Raw genomic sequence first — 12,686 nt, 5'->3', positions numbered from 1 at the left:
GATTGGTTTTACTTATCTGTTATTTTACTTGTCCAGAGAGGTCTTTGTAGCCTAGGATTGTTTAGAAGTCACTATGTATCTCATGTCGGTCTCAAACTCATGGCAGTGGTCTAGCCTCAGAATTCCAAGTATAGCATGAATCACTATGTATGACTTCTAACTCTTATAATTTATATTTCTTCTCTTAGCACCCTGAATATAAAACTAACAAAAGAGGTTGCATACATTTTGACTTTTTTACTTTAAAAAGATGTCTTTATATTAGGAATGTAGCTTAAAATTTCTCTGAATTATTGAAAGAAATGTGCTTTTCTGTGATGCTCTGTTCACTTCCTCCTTTACAAAGAAAATGTTTGCTATCTTAGTCACTAGGAGGGCTGCTAGCACAGTTTTGTACTATTAAGCTTCTGTCTAGATTGCCTTGCCTGAAAAGAGACACATTGATATCAAATGATTTTTCTCCTGCGACATTGCGAATGGCACAATGTCATACAATGTAGGTGCTAAGCTTGCTTACCCAAACAGCACAACTTTAAAAGGTTACTCAAGTAGCTGATTTCCCCATGTAGTAAGTCCTATTTTAACACTAACAAGCATCATCTTTACACATTAACTTATTATGTTTCCTTATTCCTTCCACAAGAATTGACCCAAGATTTTCTCCAAATAAGCCAACTACATGATATTCTATGTAGAGATTTTTGCCCCCCAGGGAACTAAAACTACAACAATATTTTTTGCCAAATTACTCCCTTTCCGTTTACTTTTAGTTTCTCAAATGTGCCTATTACTTTTTGTGTATTTGATATACTTCATGATTTTTCTTAGACCACACTAGTAGTTACATTTAGATTCAGAGACCCAGTTTTTCAAGTTGGGTTTTTGCACATGAAACCAATAAGAACTGTCGATACAATTCCCATGTATGTTCTCACAATATAGACATTTCTGCTACATGAAAATCACCCTCTCCCTCCCCTTGCCTTCCCCTTCTCTTCTCTCTCTCTCTCTCTCTCTCTCTCTCTCTCTCTCTCTCTCTTTCTCTCTCTCTCTCTCTTTCTCTCTGTATGTGTGTCTTATATGCTCTTTTGAAAGAGACATGTTTCTGCTTTCTTCCAAAACCTGAAAGAACATGATAAGAAATAAAAGGATAATTAGGGTTTCTTTGTTCTTGTTTTAACCATCATCATTGAGGGAATACAGTTTATTTTGGTGGGACCAAGAAACAGAGACAGCTTGGCATGAACAGGAGCCATATTAAAATCCTTGGATTTTGATCCCAAATACCAACTTCCTCCCACTACAACCCTTCACCTAAATGTTCCACAACCTTTTAAAACAGTATTACCAACTTGGAAATAAGTGTTCAAACACATGAGCCTGTTGTAAATGCCACATATTGGTTTGCAAGCGTACTATGAGAAAAAATAAAACTGAATGAGGCCACAGGTGGTTCAAGATACATTTTTCTAACATATGACTTTTATATTTTTCTTCTTATACAAATATATATTTCTTGTACATAAACATATGCAAATCTTCTTACATTATACTTTATCTTGAATGTTTATACAAAGGCATAAATTTCTGCTTGGTTTTAGTGTACCACATTTTGAAATCCAGAAGTCAGAAATATTAAAGCATCCTTTATCAGTCTATTTTCTATGCATAAATATATGCACACATACATACATATGTATATACATACACATCATTTTATAAAACCTTCTGCTTATATGATCATAATCTTTATTAAAATAGTTTGAATTGAATATCTACAGAAAATCTTGTTGGCTTAAGTCATAGTACTGAGAAGCAGATACTGTGACAAGACAAAATGTAGATAATTTATTAAGGCAGTGATCCCAGACGATATTTGTATGAGGACAGCAGGAAACAGAAAGAAAAAGAAAAACCTCGGCTTCAGGTTAATCCCATAATAAGCTCTGAGATATAAATTACACCACATTGTTTGACCTGCCCAAAACACAGCAGATGCATTTTCAAATTCTCACAGGGCCCAGTCACTGGCTAAGTGGTACCCAGGAGAAAATATACTTCCAAACTTTCAAATACTTCCAGCTTTCTGCAGAATAAGAATTCTCCTTTAAGAAATGAAGTGCAGTACTGCAGGAAATTCAAAGATCCATGGAGCAAATGAATTTACAAACAATTAATAGATCTGAGTGAGTCTAACACCAGTATTGCTTCTCTAATTACTTACCCTGTTGTTACACACACAGTAAGATGGATCTCACAGTTTTTAGAAATTGTAAGAGGAAACTGAGCATCAGAGGCTCTTTTCTGTGTAAGGCAAACAAAGCTATAATAATATGATATAATATAATAATAAGATATAATAAAATCGACATGTTGTTTAAATTGGACCACTTCCCACCCCCAAATCCTGCAAGAAACAGAATTAAATATAAAACAAAGCATAGGAACGGGACATGTTGAGTAGGCTTTAGGATGACTTTGATTTCTCTGAAAGTTGCCAGGTAAGCAGACATGAAGGTTTCAAACAAAATGTTGTTTCTCTCAGATTTAAAATGAACTGTATGTAAAACTTGGAATCTTAGCAAAGGTTTTGAAGATCAATATCTGTCTGCTCAGGCATTTTGATTCATTGTCCTAAATTCTTGATTTTTCAGCATTGAAGATATCAACAGTGAGCCATGTTGGGTCACAGGACTTTTCCTTAACATAGAGTTTTCAATGAATATGATAATCAGTAAAGACACACAATTACATTGACCACAGCTACTTATTTTAACTAAATTTGAAATTGAGATAATCAGGCTGAGCCTAAAATTTGAGATTATTATTTCTAAGAAATGTTTAAAATATTTCTTCCATATTAACCTTACATTGATAAGGAAAAATAATAAGGAAGAATACTTTGGAGTTTATTTTGATGTCTTCTAATATATACCAATAGAATTAAAGTCATGAAATATTTCTATATAAGATAAATAGATACATCTAATTTAAATTAAAAGAGGGTACAGGCTTCCGGCCTGGGCCAGGGCACTGAGCACATCTGGGGTGGCAGCTCTGCCCCCAACCTTCAAGAACCCAGAGGAAGCGGGGATCCCAGGTGCTCTAACTCGGGCAGTATCTTAGATAAGCAGACAGCAGGGCCCGCCCTAAACAGGGAGTAACCGGGACCCACCGAGGACTCAGGAAGTCACTTCTGGCCCGGAACACTGGTTCCTTCCGGTCTGGGCCAGGGCACTGAGCAGATCTTGGGTGGCAGCTCTGCCCCCAACCTTCAAGAACCCAGAGGAAGTGGGGATCCCGGTCACTCTAACTGGGACAGTGTCTTAGAAACTAGTTCTTGGATCTGAGGCCTGGACCTCTGCCAGGTCTGCTGTTGGGTGGACCCTGGATTCCACCTGAGACATACTAGAAGGGCCACTCAACCCAGAGCCACAGAGGAACAACTAAACTCAGAGCGTCAGACAACATATCCTGAGATACTCTAGAAGAGACACTGCACCCAGAATAGCAGACACCTAGCTGGACTGCTAACTTGGAGACACCATATCCTGAGGCATCATAGAGATACCACTGTAATCAGCTCACCTGGAAAAGATCACAGAGACATCTGGACCCCTAGAAGATCAGACACAAGCTAGATAACTAGAAAGGCAGGCTTCAGTCAGAGACAGTAAGTACAGGCAGCACTAGAGTTAACCAGATGGCAAAAGGCAAGCGCAAGAACGTAAGCAACAGAAACCAAAGTTACATGGCATCATCAGAACCCAGCTCCCCCATCAGAGCAAGCCCTGAACACCCCATCACACTAGAAAAGCAGGATTCAGAATTAAAATCACTTCTCATGATTATGATAGAGGACTTTAAGAAAGACATAAATAACACTCTCAAAGAAATTAAGGAGAGCACGAGTAGACAGATAGAAGCCCTTAAAGAGGAAACACAAAAATCCCTTAAGGAATTGCAAGAAAATGCAACCAAACAGGAGAAGGAATTAAACAAAACCATACAGGATCTAAAAATGGAAGTAGAAACAATAAAGAAATCACAAAGGGACAATACCATGGAGATAGAAAACCTAAAGAAAACATCAGGAGTCATAGACACAAGTGTCACCAACAGAATACAAGAGATGGAAGAATCTCATGTGCAGAAGATACCATGGAAAACATTGACACAACTGTCAAAGAAAATGCAAAATACAAAAAGCTACTAACCCGAAGTATACAAGAAATCCAAGACACAATGAGAAGGCCAAATCTAAGGATAATAGGTATAGATGAGGGGGAAGACTCCCAACTTAAAGGACCAGTAAATATCCTCAACAAAATTATAGAGGAAAACTTCCCTAACCTAAAGAAAGAGATGTCCATAAATATACAAGAAGCCTACAGAACTCCAAATAGTTTAGACCAGAAAAGAAATACTCCCCGCCATATAATAGTCAAAACATCAAATGTACAAAACAAAGAAAAAATACTAAAAGCAGTAAGGGAAAAAGGCAAAGTAACATATGAAGGCAGACCTATAAGAATTACACCAGACTTCTCACCAGAGACCATAAAAGCCAGAAGATCCTGGACCGATATCATAAAGACCCTAAGAGAACACAAATGCCAGCCCAGACTACTATACCCAGCAAAACTGTCAATCATTATTGATGGAGAAACCAAAATTTTCCATGACAAATCCAAATTCACACAGTATCTCAACAGAAATCCAGGACTTCAAAGAATAATTGGTGGAAAAATCCAACACAAGGAGGGAAACTACAACCTAGAAAAAACAAGAAGGTAATCTTCCAAAAGCCTTAAAAAGAAGGTAGCTACACCAACATATCTCCACGGCCAATAACAAAAATAACAGGAAAAAACATTCATTTCTCCTTAATATCTCTTAATATCAATGGACTCAATTCTCCAATAAAAAGACATAGACTATCAGACTGGATACGTAAGCAGGACCCAACATTTTGCTGCATTCAGGAAACTCACCTTTGTGAAAAAGACAGGCACTACCTCAGAGTAAAAGGTTGGAAAACAATCTTCCAAGCAAATGGTCCCAAGAAACAAGCTGGAGTAGCAATTCTAATATCAAATAAAATCATTTTTCAACCAGAAGTAATCAAAAAAGATAAAGAAGGACACTTCATATTCATCAAAGGAAAAATGTACCAAGAGGAAGTAGCAATTCTGAACATCTATGCCCCAAATGCAAGGGCACCCACATACATAAAAGAAACTTTACTAAAGCTTAAAGAATACATTGCACCCTACACAATAATAGTGGGAGATTTCAACACCCCACTCTCAGCTATGGACAGATCATGGAAACAGAAAGTAAACCGAGACACAACAAAACTAACAGAAGTTATGAACCAATTGGACTTAACTGACATCTATAGAACATTTCATCCTAAAACAAAAGAATATACTTTCTTCTCAGCACCCCATGGTACCTTCTCGAAAATAGACCATATAATTGGTCACAAAACAGGCCTCAACAGATACAAAAAGATTGAAATAATCCCTAGTACTTTATCAGACCACCATGGACTAAGACTCATCTTTGACATGGACAAAAACAACAGAAAGCCCACATATACTTGGAAACTGAACAATGCTCTACTCAATGATAACTTGGTCAAGGAAGAAATAAAGAAAGAAATAAAAGACTTCTTAGATTTAAATGAAAATGAGGACACATCATATCAAAACTTGTGGGACTCACTGAAAGCAGTACTAAGAGGAAAAATCATAGCTCTAAGTGCTCACAAAAAGAAATTGTAAAGAGCATACATTAACAACTTGACAGCACACCTGACAGAGTTAGAACAAAAAGAAGCTAATATACCCAAGAGGAGTAGAAGGCAGGAAATAATCAAACTCAGGGTTGAAATCAACCAAGCTGAAACAAAAAGAACTATACAAAATATCAACAAAACCAGGAGCTGGTTCTTTGAGAAAATCAACAAGATAGACAAACCCTTAGCCAGACTAACCAAAGGTCGCAGAGACAGTATTCAAATTAATAGAATCAGGACTGAAAAGGGAGACATAACAACAGAAACAGAGGAAATTAAAAATATCATCAGATCATACTACAAAGGCCTATACTCAACAAAATTGGAAAATCTGGATGAAATGGACAATTTTCTAGATAGATACCAGGTACCAAAGTTAAACGAGGAGCAGATAAATCATCTAAACAGTCGCATAACCCCTAAAGAAATAGAAGCAGTCATTAAAAACCTCCCCACCAAAAAAAGTCCGGGACCAGATGGTTTTAGTGCAGAATTCTACCAGACCTTCCAGGAAGAACTAATACCAATTCTCTTCAAACTATTCCACAGAATAGAAACAGAAGGAAAAATACCCAATTCGTTCTATGAAGCTACAATTACGCTCATACCTAAACCTCACAAAGACCCAACAAAGAAGGAGAACTACAGACCAATCTCTCTTATGAATATCGATGCAAAAATACTCAATAAAATTCTTGCAAACCGAATCCAACAACACATCAAAGCAATCATCCATCATGATCAAGTAGGCTTTATCCCAGGAATGCAGGGATGGTTCAATATTCGGAAATCCATCAATGTAATCCACTACATAAATAAACTCAAAGAAAAAAACCACATGATCATCTCACTAGATGCTGAGAAATCATTTGACAAAATACAACATCCCTTCATGTTAAAAGTCTTGGAAAGATTAGGAATTCAAGGTCCATACCTAAACATAGTAAAAGCAATATACAGCAAGCCAGTAGCCAACATTAAACTAAATGGAGAGAAACTTGAAGCAATCCCACTAAGATCAGGGACCAGACAAGGCTGCCCACTCTCACCCTACCTATTCAATATAGTACTGGGAGTCCTAGCTAGAGCAATTAGACCACAAAAGGAAGTCAAAGAGATACAAATAGGAAAGGAAGAAGTCAAAATTTCACTATTTGCAGATGATATGATAGTATACTTAAGCGACCCTAAAACTTCCACCAGAGAACTCCTAAACCTGATAAACAACTTCAGTAAAGTGGCTGGATATAAAATCAACTCAAACAAATCAGTAGCCTTCCTATACTCAAAAGATAAACAGGCTGAGAAAGAAATTAGGGAAATGACACCCTTCACAATAGCCACAAATAATATAAAATATCTTGGAGTGAATCTAACTAAGCAAGTGAAAGATCTGTATGACAAGAACTTCAAGTCTCTGAAGAAAGAAATTGAAGAAGATCTCAGAAGATGGAAAGACCTCCCATGCTCCTGGATTGGCAGGATTAATATAGTAAAAATGGCCATCTTGCCAAAAGCAATCTATAGATTCAATGCAATCCCCATCAAAATTCCAAATCAATTCTTCATAGAGATAGAAAGAGCAATTTGCAAATTTATTTGGAACAACAAAAAACCCAGGATAGCGAGAACTATTCTCAACAACAAAAGAACTTCTGGGGGAATCACCATCCCTGACCTCAAACTATACTACAGGGCAATAGTAATAAAAACTGCATGGTATTGGTAGAGAGACAGACATGAAGATCAATGGAATAGAACTGAGGATCCAGAAATGAGCCCACATACCTATGGTCACTTGATCTTTGACAAAGGAGCTAAAACCATCCAGTGGAAAACGTACAGCATTTTCAGCAAATGGTGTTGGTTCATCTGGAGGTCAACATGTAAAAGGATGCAAATTGATCCATTCATATCTCCTTGTACAAAGCTCAAATCCAAGTGGATAAAAGACCTTCACTTAAAACCAGATACACTGAAACTAATAGAAGAGAAGGTGGGAAAGACCCTTGAGTACCTAGGCACAGGGGAAAAGTTCCTGAACAGAACACCAATGGCTTATGCTCTAAGATCAAGAATTGACAAATGGGACCTCATCAAATTGCAAAGCTTCTGTAGGGCAAAGGACATTGTCAATAAGACAAATCGGCAACCAACAGATTGGGAAAAGATCCTAACCAATCCTACATCCGATAGAGGACTAATATCCAAGATATACAAAGAACTCAAGAAATTATACTCCAGACAACCATATAACCCTATTAAAAATGGGGTATAGATCTAAACAAAGAATTCTCAACAGAGGAAACTCGAATGGCTGAGAAACACCTTAAGAAATGCTCCACATCCTTAGTCATCAGGGAAATGCAAATCAAAACAACCCCAAGATACCACCTCACACCAATCAGAATGGATAAGATCAAAAACTCAGGTGATAGTAGATGCTGGCGAGGATGCGGAGAAAGAGGAACACTCCTCCATTGTTGGTGGGATTGCAAACTGGTACAACCACTCTGGAAATCAGTCTGGCGGTTCCTCAGAAAGCTGGACATAGCATTACCTGAGGATCCAGCTATAGCACTCCTGGGCATATACCCAGAAGATGCTCCAACATGTAATAAAGACACATACTCCACTATGTTCATAGCAGCCTTATTTATAATAGCCAGAAGCTTGAAAGAACCAAGATGTCCCTCAACAGAGGAATGGATACAAAAAATGTGGTACATCTACACAATGGAGTATTACTCAGCTATTAAAAATAACGAATTCGAGAAATTTTTAGGTAAATGGATGGATCTAGAAATTATCATCTTGAGTGAGTTAACCCAATCCCAAAAGAACACACAGGGTATTAACTCACTGTTAAGCGGATGTTAGCCCCAAAGCTAGGATTAGCGAAGACCCAACCAGCAGACCACATGAATCTCATGAAGAAGGAAGACCAAGAGGGGATGCCTCAGTACTACTTAGAACGAGAACAAAAATGCTCAAGGGAGCAAATACGGAAACAAAACATGAGACAGAAACTGAAGGAGGGGCTATCAGGAGACCACTCCACCTCGGTATTCATCCCATGTACAGCCACCTAAGCTAAACACTGTTGTGGATGGCTGGAAGTGCATAATCTGAGGAACATGATATAGCTGTCTCCTTAGAGGTCTGCCAAAGACTAACACACTCAGAGGACGATGCTCACAGTTAACCACTGATATGATCAGGGGTTTCCCAATAGAGAACTTAGAGAGAGGACTGAAGGAGCGGAAAGTGTTCGAGACCCCAGGAGGAAAGCAACAATACCAAAAACCAGAGCCCCCCAGGGTCTAAACCACCTGCCAGGGAACACATAGGGAGGGACCCAAGACTCCAGAGGTATATGTAGGGGAGGATGGCCTTGTCGGGCATAGGTGGAAGAGGAGTTTCTTGGTCCCATTAAAAAAATAAACACAGAGTGAGGGGGAATGTGAGGGTGGGGAGGGGATAATTGGGGGGGTAGGTGTGGTCACTGCCTCATAGAAACATGAGGAGGGGGATGGGATGGGGGTTTCTGGGTGGTGGGAGGAAGGGGGGTTAGGGGATAAAACCTGAAATGTAAATATTACAACCAATTTTAAAAAGGAGGGGGGGAAGAAAAGTTGTTAGAACCAACATCTTTAAAAAAAATGTCAGCCCCGGGGGGGGGGATTTTTTTTTCTTTTTTTTCCCTGACACTAAAACTTGTTCTGAGAATTGTATATTGCAGAATACACAGCCTTGGTGTATCTACTCATCAAGTATACAGAGCAGACCTGTCCAAACCTCCGATGTCCTGCAATTCCATCTGGATTCAGTGAAGACACAGCATCAGAGGATTATCAACTTACTCTTCCCCCAACCCCTCTTCTAATATCTCAACGCCCGTAATCAGCCTGAAGAAGTTACAGAAGAGTCAGCGCCCCTATTCCCTGGGCTTGGAGACTAATGTGGTTAATAATGGTCTGTCTATCTAGGGAAAAGTAGTGGTTTTGTTGGAACAGGGAGGATTAGTTAGGACTTATTGCACAGCCATAACCTATTGGTAGAAATCTGTATAATTATTATCAAGATGAAGTTATAATTTCTTAAATGGTACAAAATTTACTTTGATTTCAAATGTAAGGTTTTCATTGGTACGAGCTCCTTATTAATATAAAAGTGAGATGAATATTGATACTCTCATGGGCAATGTGCTTGTATAACACATTTAGGAATACAAGCCCTAGACCCAGTCCTTCCTTAACTTTTTAACTGATTTGGGATGGTTAACCTATGAGTTAAGGGACTATAGCAAATTTATGGCTTTGAGTTAATTGTTAGGAGGTTAACCATATTTTATTTAGAAATAGCCAAGAGGAGTGAACAGACAACAGTCCAGGTGACCTTACATGGATAGTTGGTTTTCAAAACGTCAGAAGTCCATAGAATTGACGCAACAAAAATTTATATAAATGTCCATTCTGATTAGAGACCTGTCTGCTCCTGACAGCTTCCTGTTGTGGATTCTAAGAAGAAAGTGAGCATCCTTGGAGTTATGCCAGTTGTGTGGTGACAGCCACTAGGCAAGAATTGCCTCTTTCCATCTACAGACTAACTACTGTCCTGAAGAGGACACACATGCAGAATAGTCGACTGATTATATCTGCCCAGACAGAGTAATCAGCCCTTAATAATCCTGCATCACTAAGGTCTGTCAGATGACTCTGGGCCAGAAGGCTGAAGATTTGATGCTCGAACATTCGGTAGTATAGGGGCTTCTCAGGTATTCAGAGGTCTCTATAAATTGGCTAAGTTTTAGAAGCTATGTTTAGTGCTTCCTATAACTTCAGTTAACTCAGTCATTCTGGATTTCTGACGGGGTTGAAGACCCATAGTCTCATAGCCAATCCTGGCTATTTACTTTGAGAGAAAAGATCTGAGTAGATAGTTTTCAGCTGACATTCATTATAAAGCCAAAAAAAAAAAAAAAAAAAAAAAAGCCAGGATCAAAAGTAAATGTTTTAGTTAGAAGAGATGACAGAGGTTCTGGTTAGTCAATAAAATGATGTACTGGGTATTAGAACTATCTTATACCTCACTGGTACAATTAGGAATAAGTATGCTCTAACTGTATTTTGAGAGAAAAGTTTTACTTTAACAGGAAGAGTGATATGTAGGAGGAGCTAAGTGGGAAGGAGTACTGAGAGGAAGAGATGGAGTAAGGAGAGAAGATGAAGGAGAGGAGAAGCTAGGTGATGAGAGAGAGAAAGAGACAGGGGCCATGGAGGCAGATGTTCACAGGTCTCCACCAGTCAAAGATAGTCTTTATATCTAGGTTGGGTATTGGATTACCCTTCTGATTGAGCATTACCAAACTTATAAATCCTTTGATTAACATTTAAAAAAATTGTATAAAAGCAAAAAGGAAAGGGGGGCATGGGACAGGGGTTTTCTAGGGAAGGGAAATGGGGAAAAGGGATGGCATCTTAAATGTAAATAAAATAAAATGAAAAAAAAAAAGAGGGTACAGGTGGGAAGCTAGGTACAGCAACAACAGGGTGTCCGGTCTTCTCTGTCGCTAGGAAGTGGGCAACCAAAGGGAAGATGGTTTATATCTCGAATGGTCAACTGTTGGATAGCTGGAATCAGTCCCCATGGAGATTGTCTTTCATAATAGATTTCTTCTGGGGAATAGCAGAATTTGTGTTTTTTTTTTTTTTTCCCTAAATCTCTGCTTCAGCAAGATGTGAAGAAAAGAAGAGGTTACAGGAGCTCCTCTGATTCCAGATACGATGATGGAAGAAGGCCACCAGGAAACCCTCCACGAAGAATGGGTTGGATCAATCAATCACCTTTGTGGCTCCAGCCCTCCTCCAATGGCTGGTGGATGAGGAAATTAAATGTCTGTTCTGCGAAGCAGACAACCAGACATACACACTCTTAGAAGGAAGTCATCAGGATGTGAAGAGCGGCTCATGCAAGAGAAGATGGTGTACGTCCAAACCATGAATGAGGTCATGTGCCGGGAGCCAACCCCCTCGCCCCCGGCTTGGGGGTGAGAGAAGGGGAGAGAGAGAGATGCAGCTGGTTCTTCTTTCTTCTCCTCCTCCCACCGTCTGGTTCTTCTCCGAGGCAGCCCCTATGCTACTGTAGCTGACCTGCAGTCAGCATCCTGGCCCTAAGACCAGCAAGGTGTTAAGTAAATAGCCCTGTGCTATCCTAAAAACTTCTTCTGAGGGTAAATGGACTGCAGGCTAGGGTGATTAACACCTGTAGCCTAAGAGCAGAGGATTAGGCAACGTGGTCTTTGTTCTATCTCAGCAGGAACTTACAAGAAGAAAAGACACTTTAGAAAAGTTACTATAGAGTTTATTTAGTGTAAAAAGTATCCTATGAAAGCTATCTGAGGGGAAACGTGGAAAGGTCCTGAGTGGGGAAGAAGAAAAGATTCTAACAAAGTAAAATTCTAAGGGAGAAAAATTCTAAGCAGGGGGAAAGGAAAGGGCGATGGGGTCTAACTAACTGACTAGTCTAACTCACCATTCTAACTAACTCCTTCATCTCTTTGTCCTCAGAACTTATACATCTTTCAGAGTACATGGTCACATGTTACAAGGTTCATCACAAGTTCACACCAAATTTCAAGTCATAAATTGAAATAGAAGTTTACAACACAGAATGTTTACATGAATATCCATTAGGAGTAATTATCTAACTAGACATTCATCACCTGTCTAGCTCCACAGGTTCACAGAAAGTTTGAAACTATAACTTAAGAAATTAGTGAAGTTTTGTATAGATAAACCCAGGCAATATTTTCTCTTCTGTCCTGGTACCTATAATAAATTGTGGATTCCCTCTAGTAACCTAGGCTAATGGTTTTATGACC

General features: G+C 38.9%; 1 pseudogene; it reads left to right on the top strand.

Annotated features, from left to right (window-relative positions):
* Positions 1–11,401: 11,401 nt before the first annotated feature.
* Positions 11,402–11,688, top strand: LOC117707687 (selenoprotein K pseudogene; annotated as a pseudogene).
* Positions 11,689–12,686: the final 998 nt, after the last annotated feature.

This window comes from Arvicanthis niloticus, chromosome 4 (assembly GCF_011762505.2).
Source record: "Arvicanthis niloticus isolate mArvNil1 chromosome 4, mArvNil1.pat.X, whole genome shotgun sequence".
NCBI lineage: Eukaryota > Metazoa > Chordata > Mammalia > Rodentia > Muridae > Arvicanthis > Arvicanthis niloticus.
This window is presented reverse-complemented; position numbering and strand designations above follow the sequence as displayed.